A 15,639-nucleotide genomic window follows, 5' to 3' on the forward strand; every position below is an offset into this window, starting at 1 on the left:
TCTCCCTGTGTCCTCACATCATCTTCCCTCTGAGTGTGACTGTGCCCTGATGTCCTCTTCTTATAAGGACACCAGTCCTATTGGATTAGGGTCCAGCCATATGACCTTAATCATATCTTTAAAGGCTCTATCTCTAAATATGGTCATGTTATGAGACCCTGGGGTTTAGGACATCAATATACAAATTTGGGGGGGGGGTCTCAATTCAGCCCATTTCACAGCCTTATAAGTGTTTATAGCATGTAGGCTAAAGAGCATGAGAGGAAAGTTGGACTATGGCATGATGTGGTTCTCAAGGCTCCTGGCCATGGGGAGGAGAGCAGCCACATCCATGCTTGGGCTGCTGTCTGAACACTGGGACAGCCAGTGGTGATGGATACCAAGATGGGAAAGACACATGGGACAAGGAGCAGATGTGGTGTGAGGTGGGCTTTCTGCCCCTGGTGGGGCTGTCACAGGGGCAGTTCTTGACCACAAACCACAGAGCAAGGTAGATGATTAAGTGCAGGTGAGCCCAAGTCTCTCCAGTCCCAGAGCCTGTGTGCCAGTCTCCCTGGCTCAGGTGCTGAGGAGGGGTATGTCTTCATCAGCTCTGGCTACTGTAACAAAGTACCACAGGTTGAAGGCTTAAACAAGACATTTATTTTATCACAGTTCTGGAGGCTGGAAGTCCAAGATCAGGATATCACTTCTGTTCCAGGTGAGAGTTCTCTTCCTGGCACATAGACGCCATCCCACATGGAAGAGTGAGAGGGAGAAAAAATTCTAGTGTCTCTTCCAATGGGGACACTAATCCCATAATGGGGGTCCCATCCTCTCATGAAATCATTAACCCCAATCCCCTCCCAAAGGCCCCACCTCCTAAACCATCACATTGGATTAGGGTTTCAACATATAAATGTTAGGCGGGTACAAACATTCAGTCCATAAAAGGGTGTACAGAGGCCGGGATGGGCAGCCTGGACATTCAGGTGAAAACTGAGACACCTGCCTTTCATCAAAAATACTTGACCTCTTGTTCAATGTCCTTATTCATGGGTGTGTTCCAACTAACCCTGGACTCGCTCTGCTGCCCCTGCACCCTTCATAGCAGTTTGCTATTTTCTCCACAGCCCCCAACTCAGTGGGCCTGGAGGTAGGGTAGGAATCTTCCTTGTTCACTGACTTTTCCAGATCATTCTACAGCCCTCCTTCCTACAACCTCCTGTCAGAACCTATAACTAAGTCCCTGGCACATGGCACATTCAGTCATGTTCTTGTTAATGAATGATTGTCATCCATTACCCCTCCTTTCTGCAGTATTCTCTAGACTGGTCCTTCCCCTGCACTGCTTGGTAGTTTCAGCACCTGGATCACTGTGATCTCTCCAATCTCTTTTTAATACCCACAAGAGACATCCTTTTGGTGCCTGAATTTCCCTTCCTTTACTTCCTCTTCTCCAAAGAGTTGATCCTCTGCGCAGCCTCACCACCCTCATAGCCACCCCCCTACCTTGACACTGTTGATGACCACACCTCCTCAGTCTACTCAGTTTCAAACAAGACATCCTTCCATCCCCTTCTACCATTGGAGCACACTCCCTCTAGTACTGCTTTTCCAACAAGACCTTGAGACCCATTATGAATTCCAATCCATGTATCTGGGCAGCATTTCACTCCATGTCCTCATTTTCTCCTGACCCAGCTTAGATGGCAGGATTCATCATTATGATAAGTTCCTTGTAATCACCCCCTCTCCTTTGTCCACTCTGCCTCTATCACATTACCCTAGAAAAATTCCAAGTCTGATTAAATGTGGCTCTGCCAACTCCAGGCCGCCTGACGGCCCTAGCTGGAAAAAAGCACACAGCTATGCTGACGATCTCAATTTATGTTATGCTAATGACCTAGTCCAACACATCCCAGAGATACACCTTCTCTTTTCCCTTCAAACGCACCCCAACCCCTTCACCTTCATTCTTGACCTATGATAGAGCTTCCTCATGCAAGCAGAAGCAAGGCCAACAGAACTGCCACTTGTTCTCCTCACAGCATTTAGCCAACCTACTAAATCTGGTCCATAACATCTGGCTTCACTTCTTTCACTCAACAAACATTTATTGAAGACTATTCTAAGTCCTGAATCTTCTATAGAGAAGGGAGAAAAAAGAGAGACAAAAACCTCTGCTTTCACTGAGATTATGTATTGGGTTCCAATTGCTGCTGTAAAAAAATTATCACAAATTTAGTGACTTAAGTCAACACAAATTTATTCTCTTACGGTTCTAAAGGGCAAGAGTCCAAAATGTGTCCTAAAATCATGGTGTCAGCATGGCTAGTTTCTTCAAGAGCCTCCAGGAGAGAATGTGTCCTTAATTCCTTCACTTCTAGAGGTGGCAGCATTCCTTGGCAACTGTTCACATCACTCCTCTCTGCTTCCATCATCACATGCCTTTCTCCCCTTCATTTTACCTTTTGGTTAGCATTTGCATGGAATGTCTTAGCCATCCTTTTATTTTCAGCATTTTTGTGTTTTTGTACCTAAAGTGAGTCTCTTGTAGACAGCATATAGTTGGATCATGTTTTTTTTCAATACAGGTTTCAAATCTCTGCCTTTTAATTGGGTATTTTAATCCATTTACATTTAAAGTAATTATTATTAAAAGCTTTTTTCTGCCATTTTGTTATTTATATTCTATGTTTTATATCTTTTTTGTTTCTCATTTCTTCCATTACTACCTTGTTATGTCTTTAATTGATTTTTTTCTAGTGTACCATTTTTATTCCACTCTCACTTTCTTTTCTTAATAGTTTTTTATTATTTCCTTAGCTAAATCTTTCTTTAGTTACTTCCTAATTCATAATCTGGAGATTACACTTAACATCTTAAATATTAACAACATAGATTGAATAATACCAACTTAGCTTCAATTGCTTAAAAAATAAAACTCTACTACTTTACAGTCCCATCCATCCCTTAATGTTGTTATTGTCACACACACACACACATATATATGTCTTTATTCATTGAGTGTCCATTAACATAAATTTATATTGTCTTATGCATCTGAATTTTAAATTGTATAAAAAAAAGAAAGAGGAATTACAAACCAGAAATACAGTCATACTAGGTTTCATATTTACCTCTGTAGATACTTTTACTGGTATTCTTTATTTTTTCTTATGGCTTTGAGTTACTGTCTAGTGTCCCTTTATTTCAGTCTGAAGGAATCCTTTTAGCATTTCTTGTAGGACAGGCCCACTTGCAATGAATGTCCTCAGCATTTGTTTACATGGGAATGTCTGAATTTCCTTTTCATTATTGAAGGAGAGTTTTGCCGGACATAGAATTCTTGATTAACAGTTATTTCTTTCAGTACTTTAAATATGTCATCCCAACTCCTTCTGACCTCCACTCTTACTGAGGAAAACTTGGCTGTTATTCTTATTTGAGATCCCTAGTACATGAACATGACAATTTGCTTCTCACTTGCTGTTTTCATTCTCTCTTTTCCTTGTCTTTTGAAAGTCTGACTATAATGTGCCATGGTGTAGATCTCTTTGTATTTATCCTGATGGGAGTCCATTTAAATTCTTGGAGGGATAAATTCATGCATTTCATCAAATTTGGGAAGTTTGGGGCCATATTTCTTTAAATTTTTTTTTTTGGCCTCTTTTTCTTCCTCCTCTTCCTCTAGGACTCCCATTATGCCTATGTTAGTACAGTTGATGGTGTTTCACAGGTCTGCTAGGGTCTGTTCATTTTTCTACATTCTTTTTCCTTTCTGCTCTTCAGACTGGATAATCTAAATTGAGCTATCTTCAAGTTTGTTGATACTTTCTTCTTTCTGCTTAAATCTGCTATTGAACCCCTCTAGTGAATTTTTCATTTCCAGTATTGTACTTTTCCACTCCAGAATTTCTATTTGGTTTATTTTTATATTTTCTGTCTCTTTGGCAATATTCTCTATTTGTTTAGACATCATTTTCCTGGTTTTCTTTAGTTCTTGGTCTATGGTTCCCTTTAGCTCACTGAGCAGATTTAAGATCATTGATCTAAAGTCCTTTAAGAGTAAATCCAATACCTGGGCTTCCTCAGGGAAATTTTCTCTTCTTTTTGCTTTTTCCTGTGAGTGGCTTATACATTCTTGTTTCTTTGCATAGATTGCAACTTTTTGTTAATAACTGGGCATTTAAAATATTATAATGTGGTAACTCTGGAAATCATAATCCCCTTCTCCTTAGAGTTTGTTCTTTGCTGATTTTTGTGGGTTGTAGTTATTTAGTGACTCTTCTAAACTCTTTCTGTAAAGACTGTTCTTTGTCACGGTGGTCCCTAAAGCCTCGCTTCTGTTCATTTAGTGGTCAGCTAGTGATTTAACAGAGATTTCCTTAAGTGACTGAAAGCCAACATAATAAAATACTCTCCCAGTCTTTGTAGATGGCTATGTGTTTGGGCAGTGCTTCCATGCTTTTGTCATTTACAACTCTGCCTTAGCCTTCATTTCCTGCTTGAGAAGAGCCTAAAGATCAGCCAGAGATGAAATTTAGGGCCTTATCCAATCTTTTCTGAGCATACATCCAGCCCTGAGCATATGTGTGGCCTCCTATATTCTCTAGTATATGTGCAAGTTTTTCAAAGCCTTATTCCCTCATTTATATCCTTTATCCAACCTCTTCCTAAGCCTCCCAGTCTTTCTGCTGTTTGTCCATCTGCTATCCTTTGCCTCAGGCAGCTGCTGCTTGTATATTTGCCTTTAAATGCTTTTCATAAATGCCATCCAAGAGGCCACTTCAGTCCTGAGAATTCCAAGGCAAGTGAAAAAAAGCTCCTGACCAATCCCTCAGGGAGAAACCTGACAGACACACAACCATACGTATTTGAGACCAAGGTCTATATTGCCTCCTCTGGAACCAGCAAGTCACACTAAGAACACACAACAACATCCCCATAGCCACCCTGAGGCTGGGAAGTAGAAGGTTGTAGGCAGGTAAGTTAAAATGCCACAGTGCTCTCATACTGAAATTTAGAATCTTCTTTCTTTGTAAAACACTCCCCTGGCTCTTGTAAAGTTTTTATTAGATTACAGAATTTGAAAAAGTTAATTCCTATAGTTTTTTCCAGCTTAATTGTTGCTTTAGTGGAGGAACAGAGTTTTGAAATTACCTAATCTGCCATTTTTAATGACATCACTCCCCTGACTTACATTTTAAAGGATCCGCTGATTACCGTGTCAATGGGAGACTATCAGGAGGAGTAAGGCCCGGAAGCCAATTGAAGTAATGAGATCAGACATGAGAGTACCTTGGACCAGGAGCAGAGGAGGTGATGAGAGGCAGACAGATTTCAGAACTATTTAGAAAGTGGAGCCAGTTGTTTGTAATAGACTTGAATTTAGGTCATGAAAACTGTGGAGCTGAGAGGCCTGATGAACTGGAAGGATGGATATACCATTACTGACCTGGATTCCTGCAGGAACCTCCTGACTGGTCTCTCTGCTTCTATGCTCAGTCTTCTATTATGCGTTCTCAACAGAGCAGCTAGAGTGAGCCTTTCAAAAGCCGAGTCTGTGTTACTCCTCTGCTCCTGTGTCCCTGTCCCAAACCCGTACTATGGCCTGCAGAGCCCTGCATAATGTGGCTCACTGAGACCCCTCTGTTCACATCTCCTAACTCACTGTTTCAGTGCTATTCCATGCTGGCCTCATTGCGGTTCCTCTAATTCACCTTACAGGCTTCTGCCTCAGGGCCGTTGCACCTAAGTTCCCTGATATGCATGGCTCCTCCCTCACTTCTTTATAGATCTATGTAATGTCACTTTATTAGAAATGTCTTCTCAAACTGCAAATTTAGCCACTCCAGCTGCCCCGGCACTGCCTCTACTCCTCCCTCTGCTGCATTTTTTCCACAGCACTTATCTCCACGTGTCACATAGCTGTTTCCTATTTAACTATTATGCTTCCGCACACCCTTGCCCCATAGAATGTTAGCTCCATGAGCATAAGACGACTGTTTTTTCTCAGGGCTGTATCCCTAGCACCTTGAAAAGTACCTGGCAGGTAGGAGAGCTAAGTTATTCTTTCCTGAGGTCATAAATTGAGACAAACAGTTTCATGAGAGATAGAATCATTCTGTCCAGAGATTCCACAGTTGAGAAGGAAAGAGGAACAAGCATACCAGGGATCATATTGAGGGCACAGGCCCTGTGCTCCAGATGGGCACAGGGGAGCGATGAATGTTCACAGGATGTTCTCAGGACTCACTAAGTCAAATTGGTACAACTGCACCAGGGAAGCCAGACAGCCCCCAGGCCCCATCAGAACTATTCTGCCCTAATCATTTCTTACTGTCGGTCCACATAAGCCTTTATTTGACAAAACGTTCCTTAGCCTTAAAATAATGTTTGAAAATGAGTGGTCTACCCCACAGTCCTAGTTGGCACCTAATTCCTACTGGTTTGAACTAATAGATTATGGCTCCCTGCTTTGGGTGAGCCCTGCCACTAACCTGCTGGAGGTCCCAGGGTACCACTATCTAGTTCTTCATTCTGAAATGGACATGTTGGAAGAGGTTTCCATTGTGGTGTCCTCCAGCTCCAACGTGTGTAGTCTGGTTCCCTACACACTTGGCCAAAATTAAGACAGAGAATCCTCATGACATACAACAGTTAAAACCAAGAATTTATCAACTACTTTATTTCTCCCAAGAGACTTTTCAACATCTCTTTGCTTTTGTTATTATTCCTTGGAATTAAGTTTAATGAGCAGATGTGATTTATGCCATGTATTTATAATAATCTGAACTTTGATATTACATTTTTCTATCATTGGCTTCCTTGAATCTGAGATAGTTGCACCAGTTTTAGAAAAGCTCTTTTCTCTGTTTTGTTTACAACAGATGCTAGAGAAATATAGCCAAAGAAGAAAAAAGCAATCATCACTTATCTCCATAGCCTCCCACCAGTTTTCTCAAGTAGATATGAAAAATACTTCAACAGACATATAAATAGCACAAAAATGCAAAAGGGTCATCCTTTCTTAAAGATGCACAGTCCTTGGGTCATATTCTTTAAAATCCTTTCTGTTTAAAAGTATGGCTCATTCATACAAAAGCTATTTTGGAATAATTCTGATAGGCTTGTAACACAAAAACAAATACCATGGGGTTCTTTATCATTAAAGGGCTTACAGGCAGACTTAAAAAATAGGAATAATCAATACTTAGAAGCACCACACTGAAGAATGGAGACTGTCTGGTAATGGGTCCTGGTTTTTTGAGGGGGTGTCAAAAATGTTCTAAAATTACACTGTCATGATGGTTGCATAACTCTGTGACTGTACTAAAAAAAAACACTGAATGTCCAATTTGAATGTGTGACTACAAGGTACATGGGCACAGGAATTACATCTCAATAAAAGTGCTACACTAGGGTGTCTGCCCAGAGCCTAATGGGTCACTGAAGATCTGAGTCAGTTTTGATGAAATAAAAAGTCATATTTTAAGGCAGGACAAGAAAATGTAAACATAAAGTTTTTCTCTGCCCATTGAGGCCGCCTCCTTCTCTTCTAGTGTTCATTGTTCTTCTGTATGATGCATTGACCCAACCTCCTGATGGCAGAGATATCTGCTCAACCATAAAGATCAAATTTTCTTCATTTTCTTCAATTTTCTCATAGCCTTGTAACTCCTTAGGAGACAACATTCCTTTCTCAATCCTGTAAAGGGTCACAATGACCCACCACTCATCTTGTACGTGCAGACATCTTTGATGAACTCTATGTGCAATGCCCATGTACCATTTCCCTTAAAGATAGCAATTGGTGCAGAACAGACTAGTTAGATGACCTGGGGAGATACTGGGCAGTATGTAATGGAAGTTCTTAGCTTAAATACTTATGACATATTAATGTTACTAGCTATATTACCTGTATTGTGCTATTTTATAAGATTAGAGTTTCTTGCATTACCAAATATGTGACTGAGTCTCAGATAAAGTCAAAGATGATTAGGTGACTTGAAACAATTGATCAAATATGTAGTTCTATAAGATCAACGACTGTAATAATGTAACAAGTCCAGATATGGGGAGAAGCAACAAGAGGGGACCATTTCCTGGACCACAAGAGACGAGTAAGACAGGCGGTCAAGAGACTTTGGGTTACTGTTAACAGGGCTAGTCCAGTAGTAGCACATTGAGTGGCCGATCAATGAAATCCTCGCCGGACCTGGGAATGAGCATTCCTAGCACCATGGGACAACTCGGTCACAAAATGCCTCCCAGACCTTGATCCTAACTAAGATCGAAAGGGAAGGGATCTTAAAACAAAGAATAGTGCCCACCATCCAGTTCTACAAGAATCAAGTCGTTAGCCACTGAAGTCACTGACCTACAATACACCCTGCAAGGAATCTGGGGCAAAGATCAGGATGAGGCACTTCGTACACTAAGAAAACTGGCAGAGGGCTTCCCTGGTGGCGCAGTGGCTGAGAGTCCGCCTGCCGATGCAGGGGACGCGGGTTCGTGCCCCGGTCCGGGAAGATCCCACATGCCGCGGAGCGGCTGGGCCCGTGAGCCATGGCCGCTGAGCCTGCGCGTCCGGAGCCTGTGCTCCGCAACGGGAGAGGCCACAACAGTGAGAGGCCCGCGTACCACAAAAAAAAAAAAAAAAAAAAACTGGCAGAACCAGTCATCAGATAGTCAGATATTTTAAGGAGAAATTTTTATCAACCCAGTTTGTTGCATCTTCCCATACTTACAAAAGCACCGAAACCATTATCTAAGATACGTGTTTCTCGAGAATAGCAGTAGCCTCTACCAAGATGTGTGCTTGGTTACATGTACCCCTTCTTCAAAATCACATGTATACTGGCCTCCCCCTTTACCTCTTTGGAACAGTCCTCAAAGCTCTCTGAGAGACCTTCTCCCAGGTTATATTCCTCAGGTTGGCTCAAATAAAATTTTCCGTTTCTTTCTTAGGTTGACTATTGATTAATGTTTCATCGACAGTTCTTTGCGGAGGAGAGACAGGGAAGGCAGGAGAGAGTTGGCTCCACACAGAGGTCAGACTCGTGTATTCCCTTGCAGCGCCCCCATCCACGTTTGTGTCTAATCTACATCTCAAACTCCACGTGCCCACACCCCACGCTCGGTCTCTCCTCTAGAGCCCTCGACGGGCAGTGTTGCACCTCAGATGACCATGATGCCGTCTCTGGGCACCTCTCTGTAATTCCTCACCATCACCTCCACCCTCACCCCATGCTGGGATGACTGTGGCAGCCCTCTCACTCATCTCCCTCAGTCTGAGCTTATCCTCCAATGTCCATTCTCAACGCAGTAGCCCAAGTGATACTTTCAGGTGGACAGTCATCAGATGAAGGTATTCCTCAGGACGCTAACAAGTTCCCACCTGCCGCAGGTCAAGGGTCTGCTGGCCCGGCGTGCTCAGGGCTGTGTTAGCATGTGTCTGCTCAGAGCTGAGCCTCCAGGTGTCTGCTCTCCCCTCCACTTCTGCTTCTTTCTGCTAGGAATGCCCTTACACATCGCAATCACTTGGCTCACGGGGCCTCATTTACACATGAACTGAGTTAAGAAAGAGAAACTTCAAACAGAAATGGACTCACAGACATAGAAAACCCACTTACGGTTACCGAAGGGGGAAGTGGGGGGAGGGATAAATTAGGAGTTTGGGATTAACATACACACACTACTATATATAAAATAGATAACCAACAAGGACCTACTGTACAGCACAGGGAACTTGACTCAATATCTTATAATAAACCATAATGGACAAACGTAAAACAGATAGCAAGTGGGAAGCAGCCACATAGCACAGGGAGATCAGCTCGGTGCTTTGTGACCACCTAGAGACGTGGGATAGGGAGGGTGGGAGGGAGGGAGACGCAAGAGGGAGGAGATATGGGGATATATGTAAACGTATAGCTGATTCACTTTGTTATACAGCAGAAATTAACACACCATTGTAAAGTAATTATACTCCAATAAAGATGTTAAATAAAATTAATAAATAAATAAAACATAATGGAAAAGAATCTGAAAAGGATAGATGATAGATAGTTAGATAGATGATAGATAGATAGATAGATAGATGACAGATAGATAGACAGGTGTATAACTGAATCACTCTGCTGTATACCTGAAACTAACACAACATTGTAAATCAACTATACTCCAATAAATTTTTAAAAGAGAGAGAAACTTTGCAAGATGTGACACCATTTCTCAAAGCAGAGGCTGGAAGCAGAGTTTGCAGGGAGCTGGAGAAGCCTGGGTCTGGAAATGAATGAAAGACGAGCCTCTGGGTTCCTGCCTGTGAGGCCAGGGTCAGGAAGCTCCTAGAGGCTGGCTGCGGGGCTGACTGCCCCTCCTCGCGCTGCATTGTTTTGCCCTATCGCTTGTTCCCTTCTGTCCCCGAGCTCAATCCCCTCCTCTCCCACGGGCCCTCTCACCCCCGATTACCTCTCTCATGGACGTCCACTGGCGTGTTCAACCTTAGCTCTTTACCAATCAAACACATTTTATGAATTTTTTCCTAAGTATGAAATCAGGAACTGGTGGCAACTTGCTAGACACTTGCTGTACAGGCCGCTATACTTAAAATGGATAAGGAACAAGGACCTACTGTATAGCACGGGGGAACTCTGCTCAATGTTCTGTAACAACTCAGATACATGTATAACTGAATCACTTTGCTGTACACGTGAAACTAACACATTATTAATAAACTATAGTACAATATAAAATAAAAAGTTTTTTTAAAAAAAGATTACACTGGTTACGTTATTTGGGAACTTAAACTGCAACAAGAAGCATTTGTTGCAGGGTCTGTGCCTCTGTTTTCAGGTCCATAAACTTGGCTTTCCTCAGGCTACACAAGGGGATAAGCCCTTCTAGGCTCCCGCCAACCAAGCTCCCCAAAAGCTGACAGATCCGCATGCCCGCAGACGGTGACCCCGGGTCAGTGACCAAGGCACGTGCTCCGGAGGAGCACACACCCAAGAGCATGGATCCGTCAGGTTTCAAGGTTAAAAGGAACACTCTCCTGTTTATTCTGTCTGGTAAGGTCTCCATCCTCTTCATCCCCAAATTAGCCAAGGCATGGCTCAGAAAGTCACTGTTAGGATTAGAGTAAGTGGCCTGCACATTCTCAAAGATTTTCCACGTTGATCTGGGATGTGTTAAAGGGCCCCTTGTGGGGAGCTTCCTGCCATCAGGGGCAGGGGGACCACCTGGAATCAGAGCTTCCTCTCCTGGCAGCGCCGCGGTAGCTGATAGATGCTGGTGCCCTGTCTCCTTCCCCCAGACCTCTGGGGGACGACCCCCCTTCTGCTGTGATGACAGAACGGGGAATTTAGTTGTGATGCAAACCCACGGATAAAAGCTGGTATTCCTTGCCTTCAAGGGCCTTTATGAGCCGGGCTAGTTGTGGCATTTGGTCTTTTCCTAAGGATACACCCTGTTCACCTTGATTGGACTCCAGAAAACACTGCCTTCTCCATTCCCCTTTCACAAACTGTCCCCCAGTGTGGGCCCCTGGGGAGGGATGCACCCACCATTCTGTGATGTTTCTCAGCAGTAGTTAGCTTCTTCAGGACCCTTTTAGCTCCAAGTAGCACAAATTCAACTCAACCCGGCTTATACAAAATGACAAACAAGAGTTACTGCTTCACACTGAGGTGTGGACTTCAGGAACTGCTGGATCCAGGGAACCAAACTCAACCAGGCTTTGGTCTTTCTCTCTCCAACCTTCGTTTTGCCAACTGCTTCTCTGGTTTCAACCCAGACGCCAAGCTCCAGCAGCTCAAAGTTTCTAAACCAGAAAGGACCCCAAGGGGCCTACGTGCCTTTGGGTTTGAAGAAATTCAAGAGGGCTGCATGCCCCCAAAATCAAAAGTGAACACACCTGCTGTCGCCTGGCCCAGGGGGCCTCAGTGATACCTACCAACCAAGGACTCACGGTCAAAAACTTCTGACCTTAGCAAAGTTGAGAGCCTTACACATGCCCTGTTTCAACCTGCAGGATTTTACGAGAGTAAAAGCAGTCCGAGAGCTCCCGAGACCCTGTTTGGACCCCATTTGGACAGGGCACTTGAGGACAAGGCCTGTCAGGGCCGCTGCGCCAGGTTCGGGCCCAGCCATGGAGTGGGGAGAGGGGAAAAGTGGGTTTTTACACCAAGAACAGCTCCACTCAGGGGCGCGCGCGTGTGGCCGCTCCCGCTTTTAACTTGATCCTTTGGGAGGGTGGTTTCTGAAATGCCTGGGAAGGGTTCAGGGTTTACACCTCCTGACCAGTGAGGGCTGATGCATGTGTCCCAAGCCCCCCTACCTCCAACCCGCCTCTGCAGCCCCAGCCCTTCCCTCACAACCCCTCCCAGGGTCGGGAGGACGCACGTGCACACGGCCAAGGGGAGGTCACCACAGGGCCCGCCAGTGTCCCCGCCAAGTGCTCAGTCTCCAAGTCCCCTGGGACTGAGGGGGAAGTGCCACTCTTTGGGGCCATCTCACCTCCACAGGTGCACCTCCTGCCCTCAGCCACCCCTGAGCAGCCTCTCCCTGACCCTGGCTCTGCCTAGCCGGTCCCTCTGCCCTGAGGGTCACCCCAGTGTTTTCCAGAACCCGGGCCATGTGATGGGAAACCAGAGGTCCTTGTTTAAGGCGTCAGGGTATGCAGGCCCACCCTCCAGCTCTGTGATGGCGTGGCCCTGTTTCTGCTGCCCAGATTCCACCTCTCTGCTGGCTCAGGGATCCTTCTGGCCTTTCAGCTGTGCAGCTGGCTTCATGCCACCCTCTGGCTGGTGCCAGAGTAGCTTATTATGTGCAGGGATGGGGGAGGAAGAGAAGCAAAAGGGGCCACAGCTCCCCAGGTCCTTGCGCAAGGTGGTGCTGAGACGAGGGGGCCAGAGGACAGAGAAGGCCGTGAGTGATGGGATACCTTGGCACGCAACAGGGAAGCAGTTCTGTCTTCTAAAGGGAGGTGAGGAGGAGGCTTCACACATCCTCAAAATCCAGGAGGCAAATGAGAAAACACTTGTGATGGCCTTCTTGATCCAGTGAAGCGACAGAGATGGCAGCCTCTCACAATTGATCCCGGGGTCTGGGAGGACCACAAGACGTTCTGAAAAGCCTTGTGTCCAGCCATAACTCCAGCCTTGCCCCATGGCCTGTGTGGACCCCTGAGATCACCACGGTCCCGTGGAGGAGATAGTCATCTTTCAGGGGAGAAAGTTCTGTGTGGAGGCGGGTGGACAGGGTGGTAAATGGCAAGACTGAATGGTGAGAGCTTTGTTCAGCGCCTGGGATTTCTTCCAAAGGGCATCGAGAGCCCTCGGGACTTGAAGCAAAATAATCACCTAATCAAGATGGCACTGTTTGTTATTTTTCCTGAAAGCAGAAAACTCTTTGAATATGCAAATCATCCTTAATAGGGAGGGCAGATTTTTTGGTTAAATAATATGAAATAGCAACAGATAGTAAACTCGGCTCTCTGTAAAGTCTAAACTCCATTACTCAAGAAACTAAGAAAAACATTTTTTAAGATTTTCTTACTGGATTATGACTTTTCCCAGACTGCATTGGACTTCCTAAGTTCTTCAGAGTTTATTTTATGAGATACCAGCTTTTTAGCAAGTATTCCAAAGAAGGGGCTTCCTGCAGGTCAAAGGTTTGGGATTCTATTAACATCGATTTTAGAAAAGGTTGACGTTTTAGCAGGAAAGAGAGCATCAGCTTTGTTAATATTTATTTAGTATTGCAAAGTCAGGTGTGACTTTGGAAGTAACAGTCCTGGAAAGGTTGCTATTCTTAGAACTTCTCCTGGGACCTCTGCCCCTGAGGCCAGGAGCCCAGGAGCCGTGAGGTACCCAGAAGTCCAGTCCTGCGTGGGGCCAGTGGCTGTCCGTTTATTACGTGCAAGGATGGGGGAGGAAGGTCACCTGCCCTGCGGGGGCGGAGACTCAGCTGGAGGCCCACTGTGAGGGTTACTAGGTGGGGACCAGGGTTGCCTCTAACCGCGCTGCCCCAGGGCCTGGCCGGAGCAGAGGCAGGTGTAGCTGAAATAAATGAAGAAGCAGCTTCTATAATCCATCCCTTTTTCCGATGAGAAAACGAGGCTCAGAGAAGTAGGCTGTCCCGTGTGGACAGGCCGTGATGCTCTGGTCTGATCCCCCAGCGCATGGCCAGCAGCCTGTGAACAGGGCAGCTGCTCTGAAGCCCCACCTCATCACCACAGCCCCATTTGGTCCCTGACCTGCTTCCCCATCATGGGCGGGTTCCACCAGGTCTGGCTCAGCTGGGCCCCGGCGTTGGACCCCCTGAGCCACACTGGACAGCTGCAGGCTGCCGGTCAAGGACTTACACTGCAGCGCGAGTCATTCTTTTGTAAATAAAATCTCCCTGGAGCCATTTCTGGTAAACGACACCTGGACAGCTGGAGTCTGTGTGGTTTCCTTTTCAGAGATTTCCTGATGCTGGTGGTGGACAGCCAAGGCCAAATCCAAATTCCCATAATTTAGACACATGAGCCTTGGGTCTGTGTGAAGCTGATGGGACTGAATCCCTGAGTTCCTATCAAAGGGTGTGACTGGGCTTATCTTTGTCCATCAATCAAGAACAACTGACACGTGAAACAGCGGGCTTGCGGGTCACAGCTCAAAGATGCACACCCCCAGCCCGGGGAGGGGAGGCTTCCTCATTGCTTGCACTTCCCATGGTCACGGGCACTAGTTGTTTTCAAAAAATATACTTCATAGACTCCTTTCTTGTAAAATGGTTAGCAAAGAGGTAGGGGGATTCTTTTTTTTTTGGGGGGGGGGGGGCAATGGCTAATGGCTCAACATGACAACAGTGTTTCAGCCGGCACAGTTCTGTTTTCCTGATGAATCTTCTTGGTTTCATGAAATCGAGATTCATAACGTCAGGAAGGAACATGTAAAAGCTGTGAAGTCCATGCACTGAAAATGGACCCAGCTGAATGCCTGCATTTTGGGGTGGTTCTTTCACAGACCATTTGTGAGGATCAACTGCCCAGATCCTCCGATGAGCCCCTGTGGGTCAGGTATGTGTGTGTGTCCCGGCTTCTCTCTAGGAGCACCTGCGGAGCTTGACAGCCCCAGGCCAGTGACTCAGGGGGCCCTAGAGGATGTGAGGGGCCCACCCAGGCTCCTCCATCCTCCCTGGGTGCATCTCCTTCCAAGTGAACTCACCTCAGCTCTGTATTTGAACCTGCTGAGTTGTTTCCTGCCTCAGGGCCTTTGCACGAGCTCTTGTCCCACCTTCAGTGCCTTCCTTTGTTCTTTCCACGGCTGACCCCTCACATTGTTCAGTCTTAAATCGAGTGCCATTCTTCCCACAGGCCCTCCCATCCTCTCTATCACTCTGCCTTCATTTAGCACAACCTAAAGTCACCTTGGCCATTTTGGTTTGATCATTGCCTCTCTCCACTCCACCCACATTAGAAAGCAAATTGGTTGAGGATGCAGGGCCTTCTCCTTCTTCCTGCCTCCTTCCTGCAGTCATTCAGCAAACAAGCACTGAGTGCTTCCTCTGTGCTGGTCCACGTCCCAGAACTGAGTGAGCCGGACAGTGCCCTGCTCCCTGGCGCCTGTGTTCCGGGTGCTGTGGAGACCGGGGCGGGGCGGGGCG

Source organism: Leucopleurus acutus (genome assembly GCF_964270905.1).
Source record: "Leucopleurus acutus genome assembly, chromosome: 9".
Lineage (NCBI taxonomy): Eukaryota > Metazoa > Chordata > Mammalia > Artiodactyla > Delphinidae > Leucopleurus > Leucopleurus acutus.